This window comes from Halichoerus grypus, chromosome 14, assembly GCF_964656455.1.
Source record: "Halichoerus grypus chromosome 14, mHalGry1.hap1.1, whole genome shotgun sequence".
NCBI lineage: Eukaryota > Metazoa > Chordata > Mammalia > Carnivora > Phocidae > Halichoerus > Halichoerus grypus.
This window is the reverse complement of record NC_135725.1, coordinates 2,132,091-2,148,765: the sequence shown is the minus strand read 5'-3', so window position 1 is coordinate 2,148,765 and position 16,675 is coordinate 2,132,091. Positions and strand designations below refer to the sequence as shown.

At 45.6% G+C, this 16,675-nt stretch overlaps 1 long non-coding RNA gene across 4 annotated transcripts in view; it reads left to right on the top strand.

The window, feature by feature from the left end:
* Window positions 1-8,116: 8,116 nt before the first annotated feature.
* Window positions 8,117-16,675, top strand: part of LOC118519977 (uncharacterized) — a 66,967-nt gene continuing 58,408 nt past the window's right edge. For 2 of the 4 annotated variants that reach the window (XR_004909459.2, XR_013443679.1), the window contains exons 1-2: window positions 8,117-8,388; window positions 15,277-15,363. This is a non-coding gene — a long non-coding RNA (uncharacterized LOC118519977). The remainder of the gene's footprint in view (window positions 8,389-15,276; window positions 15,364-16,675) is intronic. The other 2 variants (XR_013443678.1, XR_013443677.1) reach the window with 1 other exon arrangement.

The following is a 16,675-nucleotide window of genomic DNA, read 5'->3' as shown; positions in this document are numbered from 1 at the left end:
TCTTTGTGAGTCACTGTATTGGATATTCTAATAAGAGATCTGTAAGACATGGACCCTGCCTTCAAGGGGCTGAGACAGTGAGTCTAGCCTGGGCTGGTGGTTCTCAAAGTGTTTTCCTTGGATCAGCCACAGCAGAATCAACTGGGAACATGCCAGAAGTTCTTGGACCCCAGAAACTTGGGGGTGAGGCCCAGTATCTATTTTAACAAGTTCTTCAGGTGATTTGATGCACATTGAAGTTTAAATGACATGCAAAGAAACAGGTGAGTATGGCCCCCACACAGGAAATAAAGCAGCCAATAAAAACTATCCCTACAAAAGTCCAGATGTTTGACTTACTATACACAAACTTTAAATCAGCTATTATAAATCCATTCAAAGACTAAAGGAAACCGTGTCTGAAGAATAACAGATTGAGAATGTGTGTCACCAAATGGAGAATATAAAGAGTTTAAATGCTGAGAAAAAGAACAAATAAAATTTCCAAAGCTGAAGAGTATAATAACTGAAATGAAAACTGTGGCCACAACAGCCCAATACCTGATTTGAGCAGCTAGAAGAATCAGCGAACTTAAAAACAGGTCAATTGAGATTATTTAGTGTGAGAATTGGGAAAAAAAAGAGCCTCAGAAACCAGAAGTCTGTGGGACACCATCAGCTGTACCAACACGTACATAACAGGGGTCTCAGAAGAAGAGGAGAGAAAGAAAGGGGGAGAAAGAATATTTGAAGAAAAATGGCCAAAGCTTCCTAAACTGGGTGGAAAACATACTGATCAACGTATTTAAGAAACTAAAAAACTCCACACAAGATAAACTCAGAGATCCACATTTAGAAACATCATAATCTGTCAGAAGACAAAGAGAGAATCTTCAAAACATCAAGAGAAGGAACTCATCATGTGCAAGCTTTCCTCAAGAAGATGAACTGATTTCTCCTAAGAAGCCACGGAGATCAGAGGGTAGAAGGATGATATATCCAAAATGCTGCAAGCCTCTCACCCTAAGAAACTAGCAAAAGAACAACAAACTAAACTTAAGTCAAGCAGAAGAAAAGAAATGATAAAGATTAGAAGCAGAAATAAATAAAATAAGGAATAGAAAAACAATAGAGAAAATCAAGGAAACTGAAATTGGTTCTTTGAAAAGTTTAACAAAATTGATAATGATTTACAAAGAAAAAACGAGTAGATTTAACTTACTAAAATCAGGAAAGAATGAGAGGACATTACTACTGACAGTACAGAAATAAAAAGGATTATAAAGGACTTGTATGAACACCATGTGCCAGTTACGGCAAGAACAATGGCTCCCTCTCTCCCCAGAGATGTCTATCCTCAATCCTCAGAGTCTATGAATATGTGACCATCTACGGCAAAAGTGAATTTTCACATGTGATTAAGGGTAAAGACCTGGAAGTGGGGAGATTATTCTGGATGATGCCAGTGTGCCAATCTAATCATATACCAACTTTAAAGGTGGAAAATATTTCCAGGCTATGGTCAAAGGACCAGCTAGACACAATGAGAAAGACCTGACCCATTGCTAGCTTTGTAGATGAAGGAAGGGGAATTTGAGTCAAGAAATGCAGGGGACCTCTGGAAGCTAGGAGAGGAAACTAGATGCTCCCCAGAGCTCCCTGAAAGGAACAGCCCAGCTAACACCTTGATTTTAGCCCAGGGAGTTCTATGTCAGACTTCTAACCTACAAAACTAGAAGATGATATATTTAATATACTTCTATTGCTTTAAGTCACAAATTAGTGGCAATTTGTTTTGGCAGCAATAGCAAATGAACACACTAACAAATTGGATAACCTGGATGAAATGGACAAATTCCTAGAAAGGCACCAACTACCAAAACTCAAGAAGAAACAGAAAATGTGAATAGACCCATAACAAGTAAAGAGATTGAATTAATAATAGTCAAAACTTTCCCACAAAAATGTAAAGCCCAGGCCCAGAGGGCTTCACTAGTGAATTCTATCAAAGGTCTAAAGAAGACTTAGTACTACTCCTTCATAAGCTCTTCAAAACATAGCAGGTTGGGGGAACACTTCCCAATTCATTCTATGACCCAGTAGTTCTCTGGTCCCAAAGCTAGATACAGAATCACAAGAAAAGATAACTATATCCCAATGTCCCTTGTGAAGACAGGTGAAAAAAGCCTCATTGAAATACTAGCAACCTTCACCCAGCAATATTTAAAAGGGATTCTCTGCCATGATCAAATGGGATTTATCCCAGGAATGTATTGTTGGTCCAACATGCAAAAATCAATCAGATGTAAAGGAAAAGACTCAGAATAGCCAACACCATGCTGAAGAAAGACATAGTCAAAGGACTGACTTTATCCAACATCACCCAGCAATTCCTCTCTTAGGTAAACACCCAAGAGAATTGAAAATATATGTCCACATAAAAACTTATACACAAATGTTGAAAATAGCATTACTCATAGTAGTCATAAAAGTGGTAACAATCCAAATGTTCAAGAAGTGATGAACGGATAAACAAAATGTGATATAACCATGCAGTGGAATATCATTGATTCTTGAAAAGCAATGAAATACTGGTACATGATACTACATGGATGAATCCTGAAAACATTATGCTAAGTTAAGAAGCCAGACACAAAAGTTACATGTTGTATGATTCTATTTACATAGAACTTCCAGAAAGGGCAAATCCATAAAGTAAAAAAAAAAACCATAGTGGATTCCAGGGGTCAGGGTGTGGGTGTATGAGGAGTAAGTGCTTGTGGGTATGGGGTTTCTTTCTGGGTTGATGAAAATATTCTGAAATTATACTGTGATGATGGCTGAACAACTTTATGAATATACTAAAACCACTGAATTGTATACTTTAAAAGGGTAAGTTATATGATCTGGGACTTATATCTCAATTTTAAAAAACAAATGAGACCTAGGAGGAGTAAGGTCGTCTCCAAATGTTACACAAGTGATAAGTGGTAGACACAAGAACAGATCCCAGATATCTAGGACTCTAAAGTCTGCACATTTTCCATATGCATCAGTCAGTGATTCTCACTACAGTGCTGTGTAACAATCATCCTGAATCATAATGGTTTACAGATGCAAGTATTTTTTTTTCTTGATTATTATTCTGTAGGTTGGCTCTTCTTCCAGCTTCAGGTCAGTTGGTCTTGATCAATTGGCTTCAGTTCTTCCCCATGCATCTTTAGTTCCCTTGGTTCAATAGCTACCTGGGGCATGTTTTTGTCCTGGGAGATCACTGGAGCACAAACCAAACTGCACAAGAACGTTGAAGACCTCTGCATGTATTACCTCTGCCACTATTCATCCATTCGCCTGAGCAAGTCACCTGGCAAAGCCTGATATCGGTAGGGGCGGGGAGACACACCTCCTGCATGGCAAGGTCACATTGCAGAGGGAGGGATTAAAGAATTGAGAACCATAATTCAATGCACGCCTCACTCCGCCATAGAGGCAGATTTCACAGCTCTCACAAGTGAGTTTACCATGGGAGCCCTCAGTGATAGGAAGAGAAAATGCAGCTTAAGGTAGAGAGAAAATGACCCCCGCAAACTTTGTATGTTTGTTTATTTGTGTGGATGTGTTTTGTTTTTTGTTTGGGTCTTTTTATAGACAAACGAGGGGAAACACACTAGTTTTGTTCTGTGTAGAGTCTCTGTGCTGCCCAGGTGTTTTGTTTTCTTGGTGACCCTTTGGACAGTTTGCTGCTCACTTAATTCCCACAGTCCCAGTGCATCAGACCTTACTGGGAGATTCCTCCATCTACTTTTAGGTGGAATATTTTGGCCCTCATGTGTTGTCTGTCAGTGTCTGCTCTATCTTCAGGAATTGTCATCAGGCAATTCTTCAAACTCTCAGCACTGGCAGACTGTATAATGGGTCCGCTGGGTCTTCACTCACCAGTTTCCCCTTTCTACTGACCTTCTGCTATGAGAGATGAGGACTCAGGTCTCTAACTGTCCCCTGCTCGCCCCTCCCCACCATCTCCAATAAGATAAACATCTTTTTGGTGCTTTCTTAATTGTAGCCACATAAATACTATTCTCCATGAGTCAAGTTATGGACTGTGCATTCAGTCCCTTTATTATATACATTTTTGGTTGTAGTTAATAACTGCCACATCCTTTTCATTTTCTAGCTTTTCTTAATCTGTATCTCTATCTTACCCCCCAACCTCTTCAGGGCAATTGTCTACTCTGCCCAGTTACCAGATTACATGTGGGCTCCGTGGTTCCCCCTCTCCCCTCACACTCCAACTTCCTGGAATGTGCACCTGCTGTCCTTGCAGCTGCCGACCAGCTGTGGTCCTGGGACCTCCCATTAGCACCGTCTTGAGGCTGCTCTCCATCTTCTGGGGGGTCCCTGGTTTTGAATCCCATGTCCCCATGTCATTCTCTTTCTTGGCTTCCTCTCTCATTTGTACAGAAGACCTCTTCTAGCAGTTTCCTGGAAAATGGTACCTGGGTGATAAATTTTTAAGCCCTTACATCTCTAGAAATAGCCTTCTTTTACTCTCATACTTGTTTCATAATTTTATTCAGTATGAAATCTGGGTTGAATATAATTTTTCTTCAGAATTTTGAGGGCATACTCCAGTTTTTCTTCTATTTTTAATAGTGTTGAGGCATCTGCTAACATTTTATCCCCTCTTTTGTAAAATACCCCCCCCCCAGAATGTTTTGCGATCTGCTTTACCACTCATGTTAACGGTGGTGCACCTTTTTGCATTCATTTTGCTGGGACTCGGTGGCCCTTTCAGTTTGAAAAGCCCAATCCTTCCCTCCTGGGGAAAGTCACATGTAAGATGCCGTGATGAGACCCCCAGCTGCCTTCCCTGCTCTCCCATTCTCAAGTGCCCAGCAGTCAATCTGATCCACTCATTTTCTTCTCTTCCCGTTTTTCTTAATCTGTATCTCTTTTTCTTCTCTTCCCAAGCATCCATCAGTTTTTGTTTTACCTTCTCAAAGACTGAATTAACTTTATTTTCCAGTGCTTCTACTGAAATCTTAATTTTCACTATGATGTTTTAATTTCCTAGCTTTTTACCTAGCCTTTGATTTTTCTTTTCACAGCATCTGGTCCTTCATTTATAGGTTCAATATTTTCTCTTATATCCCTGAACATATTAATTACAGGGTTTTTTGAAGTTGACTTTTACTGTCCACATTGCTGACATTTATTTTGTCTTCTTTTCTTTTTCATGTATGATGGTTTTATTCTTTGCTTTTCATGTTCTAGCTTTTTTCAAATATCTGGTTATCCTTGTGAAGGGGATCAGAATAGACCATCCCAAAATAGGCCACTTTGGCATAAGAATTATTTTGAATGGAAAGCAATTGAGAAACAGCAGATTCAGGAAAAGCTCTCTATCCTTCTGCCTAAATGCAGTGTGTACATTTTCCTTTGTGAAGATGTCCCCCACTCTTCTCCAGTGCTGGAAGAGACCATTATCACAACTAAACAACCATTATCACTGGAGACAGAAAGTCGGCACCAAGTTGGGCCTGCACAAACAAAACTTACTAAAACATCTTTCATCTTCCATTAATTTCCCCAGATATTTACCAGCCCACAATTACCACTCCTTCAAGCCCACACCCTTTTTCCTTTGCCTTGTCACTTCTCCACGATTTATTGCCCTCTGTTAAGATGGTATACAAGCCCCAAACTCAGCACTGAGTTCTCCCATGTGTAGGCACGTATAAATAACTCTTGGTTTTTTCCTCCTGTTAATCTTTTACCAATTTGATTTATAAGCCTCAAGCACTGAGTTTAACAAGGTAGAGGAAGAATAATTCCTCCTCTACATGTGGATGCTCTTTAATATTTGGGAGTAATGTACCTAAAAGCTGCTTGAACTTTATGCCTGGTAATGGGGCTGTGGTACATGACAGGGCAGAAAGCTGGATTTTCTACTCTCTGTGACTTTTCCTGCTGTAAGTGCAAGATGACCTAAGGTCTGGTAATGAAGTACCCCACTGGGAGCAGACTGACATGGTTCTCCCACTTCATGTCCCTGCTCAGGGTCCTCTGGACTCCCTGGGTTCCTGCAGAGAGACTGCTCTATTCTCCTTTTTGGCAGATAAGCACCCAGACACAGCGGCTTTCCATTGGGTAATGGCTGGGAACCAGGTAGAGGCGTGCACCTCTCATTAATCCCCTCTTGCCAGGTCCAGCCTCACCCCTACCCACTGCTCCACCTGATAACCCTGCATCAGGAGACTTTCTGGCTCAATCTCTAGTTTTCCACGGAGGTGAATCTGTCAACTTTTGCTGCATTAAAAAAAGGGGGGGGGGAGAAAAACCACCCCAAAACATAGTGGTTTTAAAGAAACAGAACCGTTAATTTAGCCTAAGATCCTAAGGGTCAGCAGTCTAGGACAGGCTCCGCTGGGCAGTTTGTCCAGCTCGCTCGTGAATCTGCGGTTGGAGCTGGTTTGTTCTGAGGGCTGGCAGGCTGTGGTGGGGCGGGGGCAGCCTCTATCGCCCTGATCCAGGGGCAGCCCGGCGGGGTTCCCAGAGAGTGAGTGAGCAGACACTAAAGGAGGCTCAGGCCCTGAGCCCAGACTTGGCACCACGTCATCTCTTCCACATTCAACCCATTAAAGTAAGTCTCCAGGCCGGGCCTGGCTTGGGAAATGATTTCAGTCTTCTGGCAACGACCTACCACCAAGGGAGGGTGCGTGGCTTCCCTCTGGCGCAAACGCAGCTCTGGGGGGCCTGGCAAATGTCACACGGACTTTCCTGCTTCCCTCCTGCACCTTCCTCCAGCCTCGAGGGCCCAGGCCTTGCGTTTGCGAGCAGCTCCAGGCCCCGCTGGTGAGTCAGACCTGGTGCGCACCGAGCTCCGCTGTTACAGCGCTGCGGGGTTCTGGTCTCACGGAGCCGAAGGATGAATCTCGCGGACACAAAAGGGTGAAGTGAAGTGAAAGTTTATCAAGTGAAGGTGAGAGCAGAAAGGAGAGAAGCAGCTCTCTGGAGCGAGCGGGCCCGAATGGGTGGCCACTCAGGGTGTCACGGGCGGTCTCGCTGAGGACTGACGGGGAAGCCTGTGGCCTCGGGACCACGGGCTACTGAAACACCCTCACGGGCTTACTTGTCCGAGGTCTGGTCACTTTCCGTGGTCACAGTGTAGCTGCCGTGAAGACACACCCCCACCACCCGGGGCTGGGGGCCTGGTTGTGCCCTGGCCTCTGGTCTCGCACGCCGCGGCACTTCTGCACACGTGGGACTTCCGGGCGCCCGGTCCCAGAGCCCCCGAGCCGGCTGGTGGGCGTCCGCGGCCCCCCGCCTCCCCCTGCCCACCGCACCCCCTTCTCACTCACTCCCACACACGGCTAGGGTGTGATCACCCCCGTCGGCCCTCGGCTGTGGCCACCGGGGCGGCGGGGACTCGCAGCCACGCGCAGTAGTGTTTGCGCGTCTTCGTGGTCCTGCTGCCGCTGTCCCTCCCGTTCTGGCTGGAAACACGGTCCGGCGGCGAGGGGCAGACACGTCTTCAGCGCCACAGCCAAAACGAAAGTGCGCCCGAGGCCTCTGAGGTGCGTCGCGGCCCCGACGGCGGAGAGCGGGCTCTGCAGGGCACCCCGCCGGCCGCCACCACGGCTGCCGGCCCCTCATGTCTGCGAGCTGTAAGCAAGCACCGCAGGGACAAGTGGGCAAGAGTGCTAGCGACCTGCCGGCTTCCTCACACCCCGCGTGCGGGGACGCTGCTGGCGCTCCGTGGGCTCCCGGGGGCGGGCTCGCCGACCGCTGGGCGGTGGCTGCTGTACAGGTGCGGGAAGGACGCCTCCGCCCGTCCCCGCAGCGGGCTGCCCTGGTTCTGCAAGTGTCCCAGCGGCCCGGCGGCTGCGCACAGGACTCTCCACACTCCAAGCAGCGTCACTCCTCTACTTCTCCGGCGGGAGCTCCTGCGGACGTGAGGGACGTGCCATCACGGACCGAGAGCCCCGACACAGCCTGAGCCCGCTCTCGTGCCCAGCAGCCCCCGCTGCCCCACCACGCGCCCTCCCGTGGGGACAGGCCGAAGGCAGGCCCCGGCCCGGTCCTATATCCGAACCCCGACCCACCCCAGCGCCTCGGCACCGCAGCCGCCTCTCCCCTGCCCCGGGTCCCTCCTGTCTGCACACGGCTCTACGTGCTCTACGTGCTCCACGTGCTCCGCGGCACGTGCTCCCCGCGCATGCGCTCCTGAGACACCCGGAGGCCGCCCTGAGCCTCAGCGCGCTGCTCCTGGAGGCACGGCCTCTCCCCCGCAGCTCGCACATTCTGTCCGCCCCGCCCCCCCACCCCCCCGTCTCTCCTCCTGGATTCTCCACACGGAGCCTCTCTGACGTCACGGGCTGCAGTCCGGCCCTTCTCCGGGAGGATGAGGTAATGTCACTCACCGTCCCCAGTCTTAGGGTGCTCGCCCACCCGGCCGCCCCCTTCCCCGTGCTCGGGTACACCCTGCCCGCGTCCCTCTGTGTCCCCGGCCGGCGTGCTCCCGCACGTGCTCCCGCCTCGCCCGGGGCCCCTCCCGGTCCCGTGTGTCCAGGCCCAGCCCCGGGGACCCCGGCGGCAGCCGCGCCCTGTGGATGGAGCGGGACGGCCTCCCCGGCAGCCTCTTCCCGGCGGGCGGTGGGCACGAGGGCGTCATGCTCCCGCGGAGTCAGGGGAGCTGGTCCGCGTCGCCCTGGGAGAGCGCTCCCTCCGGGCTCACCCAGCCCGCGACCTGGCTCGCGCGCCTCCCTGCGTGGGCGGCCCCGAGCCCCGGAGCCCGTCTGCAGGGGCCGCATCCCGTCCTGGCGTCGCGTTCCTGCGGGCGCCGCGGCCGTGCCGCTCCGTCCCGCGCCCGCTGGCTCCGGGGCAGCGCTGGCCTTCCCCCGGCCCTCGGGGCGCGCCTTGCGGGGGCCGCTCGCCCTCCCGGGCCGGCCCCCAGCCTCCCGTCCGCGGATGTCGCGCACACTCCAGTCCCGGTGCGCAGGCCGCCGCCTGAGCGCCGCGCTAGCGCCTGCACCCCGTAGGCCCCGAGCGGGACGCCTGTCTTGTCCCCAGACCTCCTCTGTGCGTCCGGGGTCCCCGCTCTGGGCATTTCCAGCCGCAGCCCTGGGGGCCAGCTCCCCAGTCTCCGCTCCATCACGCAGCCGTGTGTCCCCGCTCTGTCACCATGGCCTTCTTTGGACTCCTCTTCTCTTGACCAGGAACATCTGTGTCCTGGGCTGGCCTCCCGAGCAGCGAGAGAGGCCCCGTCCTTGCCCCGGGGCTCTTCCGGGTTCTCCTCCCCGCTCTGCTTCCCGCGGCACCAATCCGGTTCTTCTCCCTGCCCCGCTTTGCGCACGCGCCAAAAGTGCCAAGTAGGCGGAAGTAGAAGGGTATAAATTGCCCCGTTTGTTGGTGCTCGGGGCTCAGAGCTGTGGAGCTCACCCTCCCCTGAGCCCGCAGGCGTTAAATAAACCTGCTGTCCTCCAAGATGTCCGGGTGCCGCTTGGTTCTTCCCCCCGGCGATCCAGTCCAGGTTCCGTAACGCTCTCCCCGGGACTGTTGCAAGACTCTAGCTCAGTGCTTCCACGTGTGTGCTGCCCGGACCGGTAGCAGCAGCACCCCGTTCTGCAAGGCCAGCTTAAAGGAATGTCCGATTATGAGACTTCAAGATGTGACTGTCTTGTAAAGCGTTTGCTTTATTAGCTACAAACGTAAAAGTGGTCAATCACAGCTGGCACCTTCTCGACTCCCTTTTGCGCCTTCTTGCAATCCTGCTCATTTCTCTTCCAAAATTAACATGATTCAAGGCACCTGTGCTCCCTGGCCAGGTTTTCCTTTTTGCTTCTATCTGATTTCCAAAGTCTTCACTGCTTACTATTTTTAGGGAGATGGAGGTAATAGATCTTTTGTTCTTTTTCCATTGACAAGGATCTCTGTGTGTCTCATGTACAATTCCATTTTTATGACTTCTGCCTTCTGGAAGCATCTCATGATATTTTGACCACTTTATTTTTTTAAAGGCAAAAACTGCACAACTGTTGTAAACTCTGAGAAGAGCTTAGCATCAAAATAAAAAATAACAACTGAAAATGGTGGTAGAAGTGTCACCCGGTGCCAGGGACCCCAAGCCAGTGGCAGGGGTGGGGCTTCAGCTCCACACAGAAAGACATGTTTTGGCCTTAGGCCATTGCAGCTTGTGCTTCCACGACCCCAGCAGCAATGACCAGGCTCTTGGGCGATGGCTCCTATCCCTTTAGCTGAGGACCCCAAAAGGCTAATTCCCACACCAGTGACCTCAGACCCCCAGGGGTGGGGTGGCCTGGGGCCTCAGAGCTTCCTGAAGACCCCCAGTGATTGTAACATGCAGCGGAGGTGCAGAGCCATGATTTAAACTGTTCCTTCACAGAAGGTTATTACTGATTATGTGATTGACCTGTTGTTGCTCTCCTGCTGGTGAATAGTAACTTCTGACAGAGAAATTGGAAACTTGGTGTTTTAGGGAGCTGCCATTTTACTGCCCTACTGCAAAGGCAAAGAGGCAAATGTAAATGACAACAATGATAACGGTAATGTCGGGGTAGGGGGGGCACATGGGTGGCTCAGTTGGTTAAGTGTCTGACTAGTGATTTCAGCTCAGGTCATGATCTCAGGTTCATGAGATCAAGCCCCGCATTGGGCTCTGTGCTCAGCAGGGAGTCTACTTGAGATTCTCTCTTTCCCTCTGCCTCTGCTCTCCCCCTACCTCTGCCCGCTTGTGTGCTTTCTCTCTCTAAAATAAATAAAATTTTAAAATAATAATGATAATAATAACAGTAATGTCAGATGGAGAAAATAGGAACCCAGTTATTTTCCATATTGGTAATAAGTAAAAAAATAAAAATAAAAAAACTATTAAGAAATTGATTTTTTTAAATCATTAAATATGAATGTAAAAGAATCTTAATTGGAAAAACTGACATTAGATCAGTTAGATCTTTTTTTCCTGTTATCAAATGCAAATAGCACAGCCTGTGTTGTGTGTGTTTAAGACCTCACTTTGCTTTTATCAAGTGAACCAACAGCACTTTTTAAAGTCTCACCAGGGCAAACTTAAGAACATCAGTCACATGGATGCTAAGTAGCCCCAAAAGGCAGTTATTCAATGATCAAATAATTACAATTTTGGAAAGTCAATATAGGAGTCTCCAAGTTATAACACGTACCTTAGGCGCTTAAAAAAAGGGGGCTAGCATGTGCCCCGATATATTTATTTCTCTTAATTGTAGGTTTATATATATTTATCTTTAAAGTATTTAGAACTGCATTAATATAATGTGTATATTATATGTAAAAATAGAAGTGAAAAGGATAAATAGAAGGTGAAATAAGCACTATTTTAAAATATTTTAATGTTATTTGGGGCGCCTGGGTGGCTCAGTCGTTAAGCGTCTGCCTTCGGCTCAGGTCATGATCCCAGGGTCCTGGGATCGAGCCCCGCATCGGGCTACCTGCTCAGCTGAGAGCTTGCTTCTCCCAGTCCCCCTGCTTGTGTTCCCTCTCTAGCTGTCTCTCTCTCTCTGTGTCAAATAAATCAATAAAATCTTTAAAAATTTTTTTCATGTTATTTAATGATACAAAAATATCTTACTAGAAAAATAATAGAGCAGTTTGATCGATTGTGCATCTTTTTTTTTAAATTTGGTTTGCAGCTTTTGATGCAGAAATATGAGGTCTGGCTCTAGATTCCATTTATTTTGACACTTGGTTTTCAGTTCCATCATTTGTGAAAAGGATTCTCTGGAATACCCATGAATCCAGGTGGAGGATGTGGGGCCCTGGCTGCCCTCCCTGGGTTGTGCCTCCAGTAATTCAAGCATTTCCACTCATTCTAGAAAGATTTTAAGGGAGTCAGTTTTATCTTTCCTGATAGGGGTCAGGAGGTTTTGCATATTAATTAGAAGATATTTTACTTTTTATATTTTTATCAAGTGGGTTCTTCTTTTGGAGGATTTCAAAACAAGTTAAAAAACACTCCATTCCCCAATTTTTAAGCATGCTGTAAGAATTCTCACAACAACACAAAATTATAGCAGCAAAAAGTGCTCTCATCCCAACACTTTTCTTTGGAAAAGGAGGTTATCTTTATCCTGGTGTTAAATCCTGAAATTTACCAGGAGGAGTAGATAATGCCTGATCATTTTTGAAAGTATCTTGTAGGTGACACTGCTCAGGGATACTTCTAGGCATTGAAAAATTTAGCAACATTTTAGACTTTGTGTTGTAATGTCTAAGCTAAAAACCTCATTTAAATATTTTACTATGATTCTTTCTCTCTAAAATAAATAAATCTTTAAAAACGTGGGGGGAGGGTAGCGCTTGGGTGGCTCAGTCGATTGAGCACCCGCCTCTTGGTTTCAGCTCAGGTCATGATCTCAGGGTCCTGGGATCTAGCTACTACCCCCTCCCTTGGGCTCTGCACTTTGCTTGGGGATTCTCTCCCTCTGCCCCTCCCCCCACCCATGCTTGTACACCTCTGTCTCTGTCTCTCAAATAAATAAATCTTTAAAAAATAAATATTTTATTATGAGATCATCTGAAAATTACCATGAATGGCATAAGACTTTCCTGGTTGTTCTCCATATCATTACAATAAAATTGGTTTCCAATTTAGTAATAGAACCCATATGTTTACTTACTTGGATGTAGGCAAACTTTAATGTGCTACAATGAGCTGAAAGCAAGTGAGTGAGTGAAGCAGGGGCAATGCTCTCCTTATGGAGCCTCTTTATTTTTCGGACATGCCCACTGCCTTATCGTGACAGTGATGCACATAAACACTCATCCCGATGGGGAGGTCTGGGGTTCACACATGACTTTGGAGACCAATGGTTTAGACAACCAGTCAGGTTAGAGGTTCCCAAAAATTCAACTGCCCTGCTCTTCATCATCTTTCCTCCTTTTAAAGTTTTATTCATACAGGTCTTTATTTCTTGATAAGCACATTTCTAGGTATTTTTAATTAGGTTTTTATAATAAATGGGACATTTTCAAAAGTGGGTATTGCTGGCAGATATGGACATCAACAATTCTGTATTTTGGCTCCACCACTTACTACCTGTGGGCAAATTATTAACTTCTCTGTGCCCCAGTTTCCTCTTCTGTTAAGCTGGGATTAATATCAGTGTCTACTTGATAGAATTGTTATGACAATGAAACAAGTTCCTATGTAAGAAACACTCAGCACAGTGCCTGGCACACCGTTAACCATTACGATGACAGTGATGATCCAGCCATCTTGCTGACTTCTTTTTCCTTATAATAAAATCTGTATTCTTTTAGGTTTCCAGGCATATAATCCTATTATCTATAAATAATAATATTTTTCTTCTTTTCCTATAATTACATTTTATTTCTTTTTTGTCTAATAATTATTAATAATAATAAAATATTACATAATGGAGATAGTGCATACACATGTGCCTTATTTTAATATCATATTTCACCATTAAGTGCTATATATTCATACATTTCTTACTGAGTAATTGATATATTCTTCCATTCCTATTGCACTTATGACTTCAATCAAGAATGAATTTTGAAATGATCATACAGTTTTTCTCTTTGACTTTTAATATGATTATTTATACTGGTAGATTTCCTGATATTGAACCATCCTCGAATGAATGAGTTGATCCCTTACTTGGCTATGGTTTATGATTTTATAATGCGCTGATGAACTGTTAACTAAAACTACGACTTTTGCATTAATATTTATAAGTGGGATCAGTCTGTAGTTCTCTTGATCATGTTCAACACCTTCCTCAACTCTTTATTTCCAGTAGATGAGTAGTAGGATCTAGGGACTTAATCGGATTCTGGCTTATTTGGGTAGGCTTGTCTCACAGGGGCTGTGTTCCTCCAATGGAAGGCCCAATATCTCTGGTTATCTCTCTTTTAATTCATTAGGGATTGCAGAATAGTGGCGTTCTGCCAGCCTTTATCTTCATTTATTAGCTGGAATACCAGCTTCTCATCTACTACAGTTTATAAAGAAAAGGTGAGATAATAGCTTGAAAGTCTGATTTTTTTCCCCTTAGCATCTTCCAGAGGTAACCCATGTGCTTTCTGTATTTCTTCTCTTTTTGGGGTGTGGGGTGATGTTCAGTGTGTTTAGTATTATTTAGCATTATTATGAACCAATGTGCTTAAATGGGTTTGGTGTGCTTCAATCTGCTGTGTTATTGATGATCAGATTGCCCTCTTCTTGGCCAGTGAGACCTTCCTCAGGTTGGCTTCTGAATCCTTTTGACACACCCTCCCTTCTTTGCTATCTGGTGTGACAAGATGTTTGAGGTCATCCCACCCCTGACCAGGGATCTGCTCTCCGCAAGGAGCCCTGGTTCATCGAAGTGAGAAATAGTGATAGAGACGCACTGTGTGATAGAGTGCACCCCTGGGGGCTAGGGGAGCTCCTCACTTCTGGATTGGTCTTTGCTTCCACATTTATCAGTGGACAGATCTAGGAGATAAGTTTAATTGTTCTTGTTCCTTAAAAAATATAAATCACTAGTTTCTATTTATAGTTCAGATTTGGGGCATTAAGGTTCTCATTTAACTGCTATCTTAAATCTGTATCTCCTATCCTCCATGCTGAGAATTCTTTCATATTCAAATATTTCAGGACAATGTTGAAATATGGTGGACATCCTTGGCTTCTTTCTACCTTATTAACAAGCTGTCGGTATTTCTCCATTGACTATGGTATTGGGTTTTAGGTAAATTCTTCTTTCCATGTTTTATTAAAGGGTTTTAAGGAATAGATTTTGAAATTTTATCAAATCTCATTCCAACATCTATGGAGATGATCAAGTTTTTCCAATTTTATCCATACATTTGATTAATTTTGTTAATAGGTTTTCCAATATTGAGTCATCCTTGCGTTCCGGTTTTGAAAACAGTTGATGATGATATCAAGTGCTGCTTGATTCCATTTGCTAGTGTTTTACTTTGGATTTCTGCATTAGTAATTGCACTTGAGATCGCCTGTGATAGTTCTTGGTGCCATCCACCTCAGGTTTCGGTGTCTGCAGTATGCTGACTACATAAAAACATTAAAATGTTTCCTTTCCAACCCCCATGCTTGGGGAACCATTTACATATCTTGGGTTTATCTGTTCGTTCTTAGGTCTGTAGACTTCACTTGTGAACTGTCTGTGCCCTTTCCTCCCCATGGGAGAGCCCTTTGAAACCATTATCTCATTATTTCTTGACACTCGAATAGTTCATATTTTCTAAATAGTTTCCTTTTTTTTTTCCTAGGAAACTGAAAGATAATGGAAAATATATACTGGTCTCTGCCCCTGGTTCCTGGCCCAGAGTTCCTAAACCCTTGTAACTTCCTAAGTGGTAAGACTAGTAGGAGCATCTTCTGTTCTAGTGTTTGGTCTTTGACTGGGGTTTCCTGATGCAGGGCACCTGAAATGCTTGCAATTTCCTGGGTGGTAGGAGCATCTTTGGTTCTAATGAGGTGACTTTGGGTGGGCTCCTGGGTGTCTCCTGGGTTGGTTACCATGATCAGAGGCTTGGGATTTTCAGCCCTGCCTTCCATTCTCTTGAGAAGGGGAAAGGGCTAAAAAAGGAGTTAGGATCCGTGACGTCTATGTCAGGAAGCCTACATAAGATCCCAGTGGAACGGGGTTCAGAGAGTTCCCAGGCTGGTGAGCACAACACTGAGGCTCCCATGCTCAGGGCCCTCCCAGATCTCGCCCTATGCATCTCTTCATCTGGCTGTTCATCTGTATCCTTTATCATAGCCTTTAATAAGCCAGTGAATGGAGGTGTTTCCCTGAGTTCTGTGAGCTCCTTTAGCAAATGAATGGAACCCGAGGAGGGGATCGTGGGAACCTCTGATTTATATCCTGTTGGTCAGAAGCTCAGGTGACACCCTGAACCTGCTCTGGCCTTGGAGGTGGGGGAGGGGTGTCTGGTGGGACTGAGCCCTTAGCCTTCAGGATCTGATGCTGTCTCCAGGTAGATGGTGACAGAACTGAGTTGAGTTGCAGGACACCCTGCTGGTGTCTGAGAATTGCTTGTTGGTGTGGGGCAACTTCCACACATCTGATGACTGGCAGTGTGAGAAGTGAAGTGTTCTGTGTGAGAGTCAGGAGGTCCCCAGAGCACAAACGCCCAGGACCCAGAACTGAGGCTTTTCCCTACAGCAGGAGGGAAAGATGGGGCTTTTCATTTTTAGAATTATCTATTTTATTTACTAGTATTCTTTTATATATCTTAGCTGATATTAGATTTATTAGTTTTACCATTTTCTCTTTTCTATATGTATTAATTTATTCCTTCTAGTTTTTTTTGTTTTAATTTTTTTTTAAAGATTTTATTTTTAAGTAATCCTCTATACCCAATATGGGACTGGAATTCACAACCTTGAGATCAAGAGTCGCACATTCTACCAAAGCCAGCCAGGTGCTCCCTTGTTTCTTTAGTTTAAAAATATTGTTCTTTTTCTAACATCTAGAGTTGAATGCTTAAACTATTTTTCATTATTTTTTGCTTTTTAAAAATAATACTTGACTATGAATCTTTCTAAGCAATGCTTTAGCTTTAGTATTGGTGCTATTGCTATCAGGTATCATAATTTTTTCTTTGACCCAAATGTGTTGAGATTTTAGAAAATTATACAGGTAACACTCCCCCCCCCCAAATT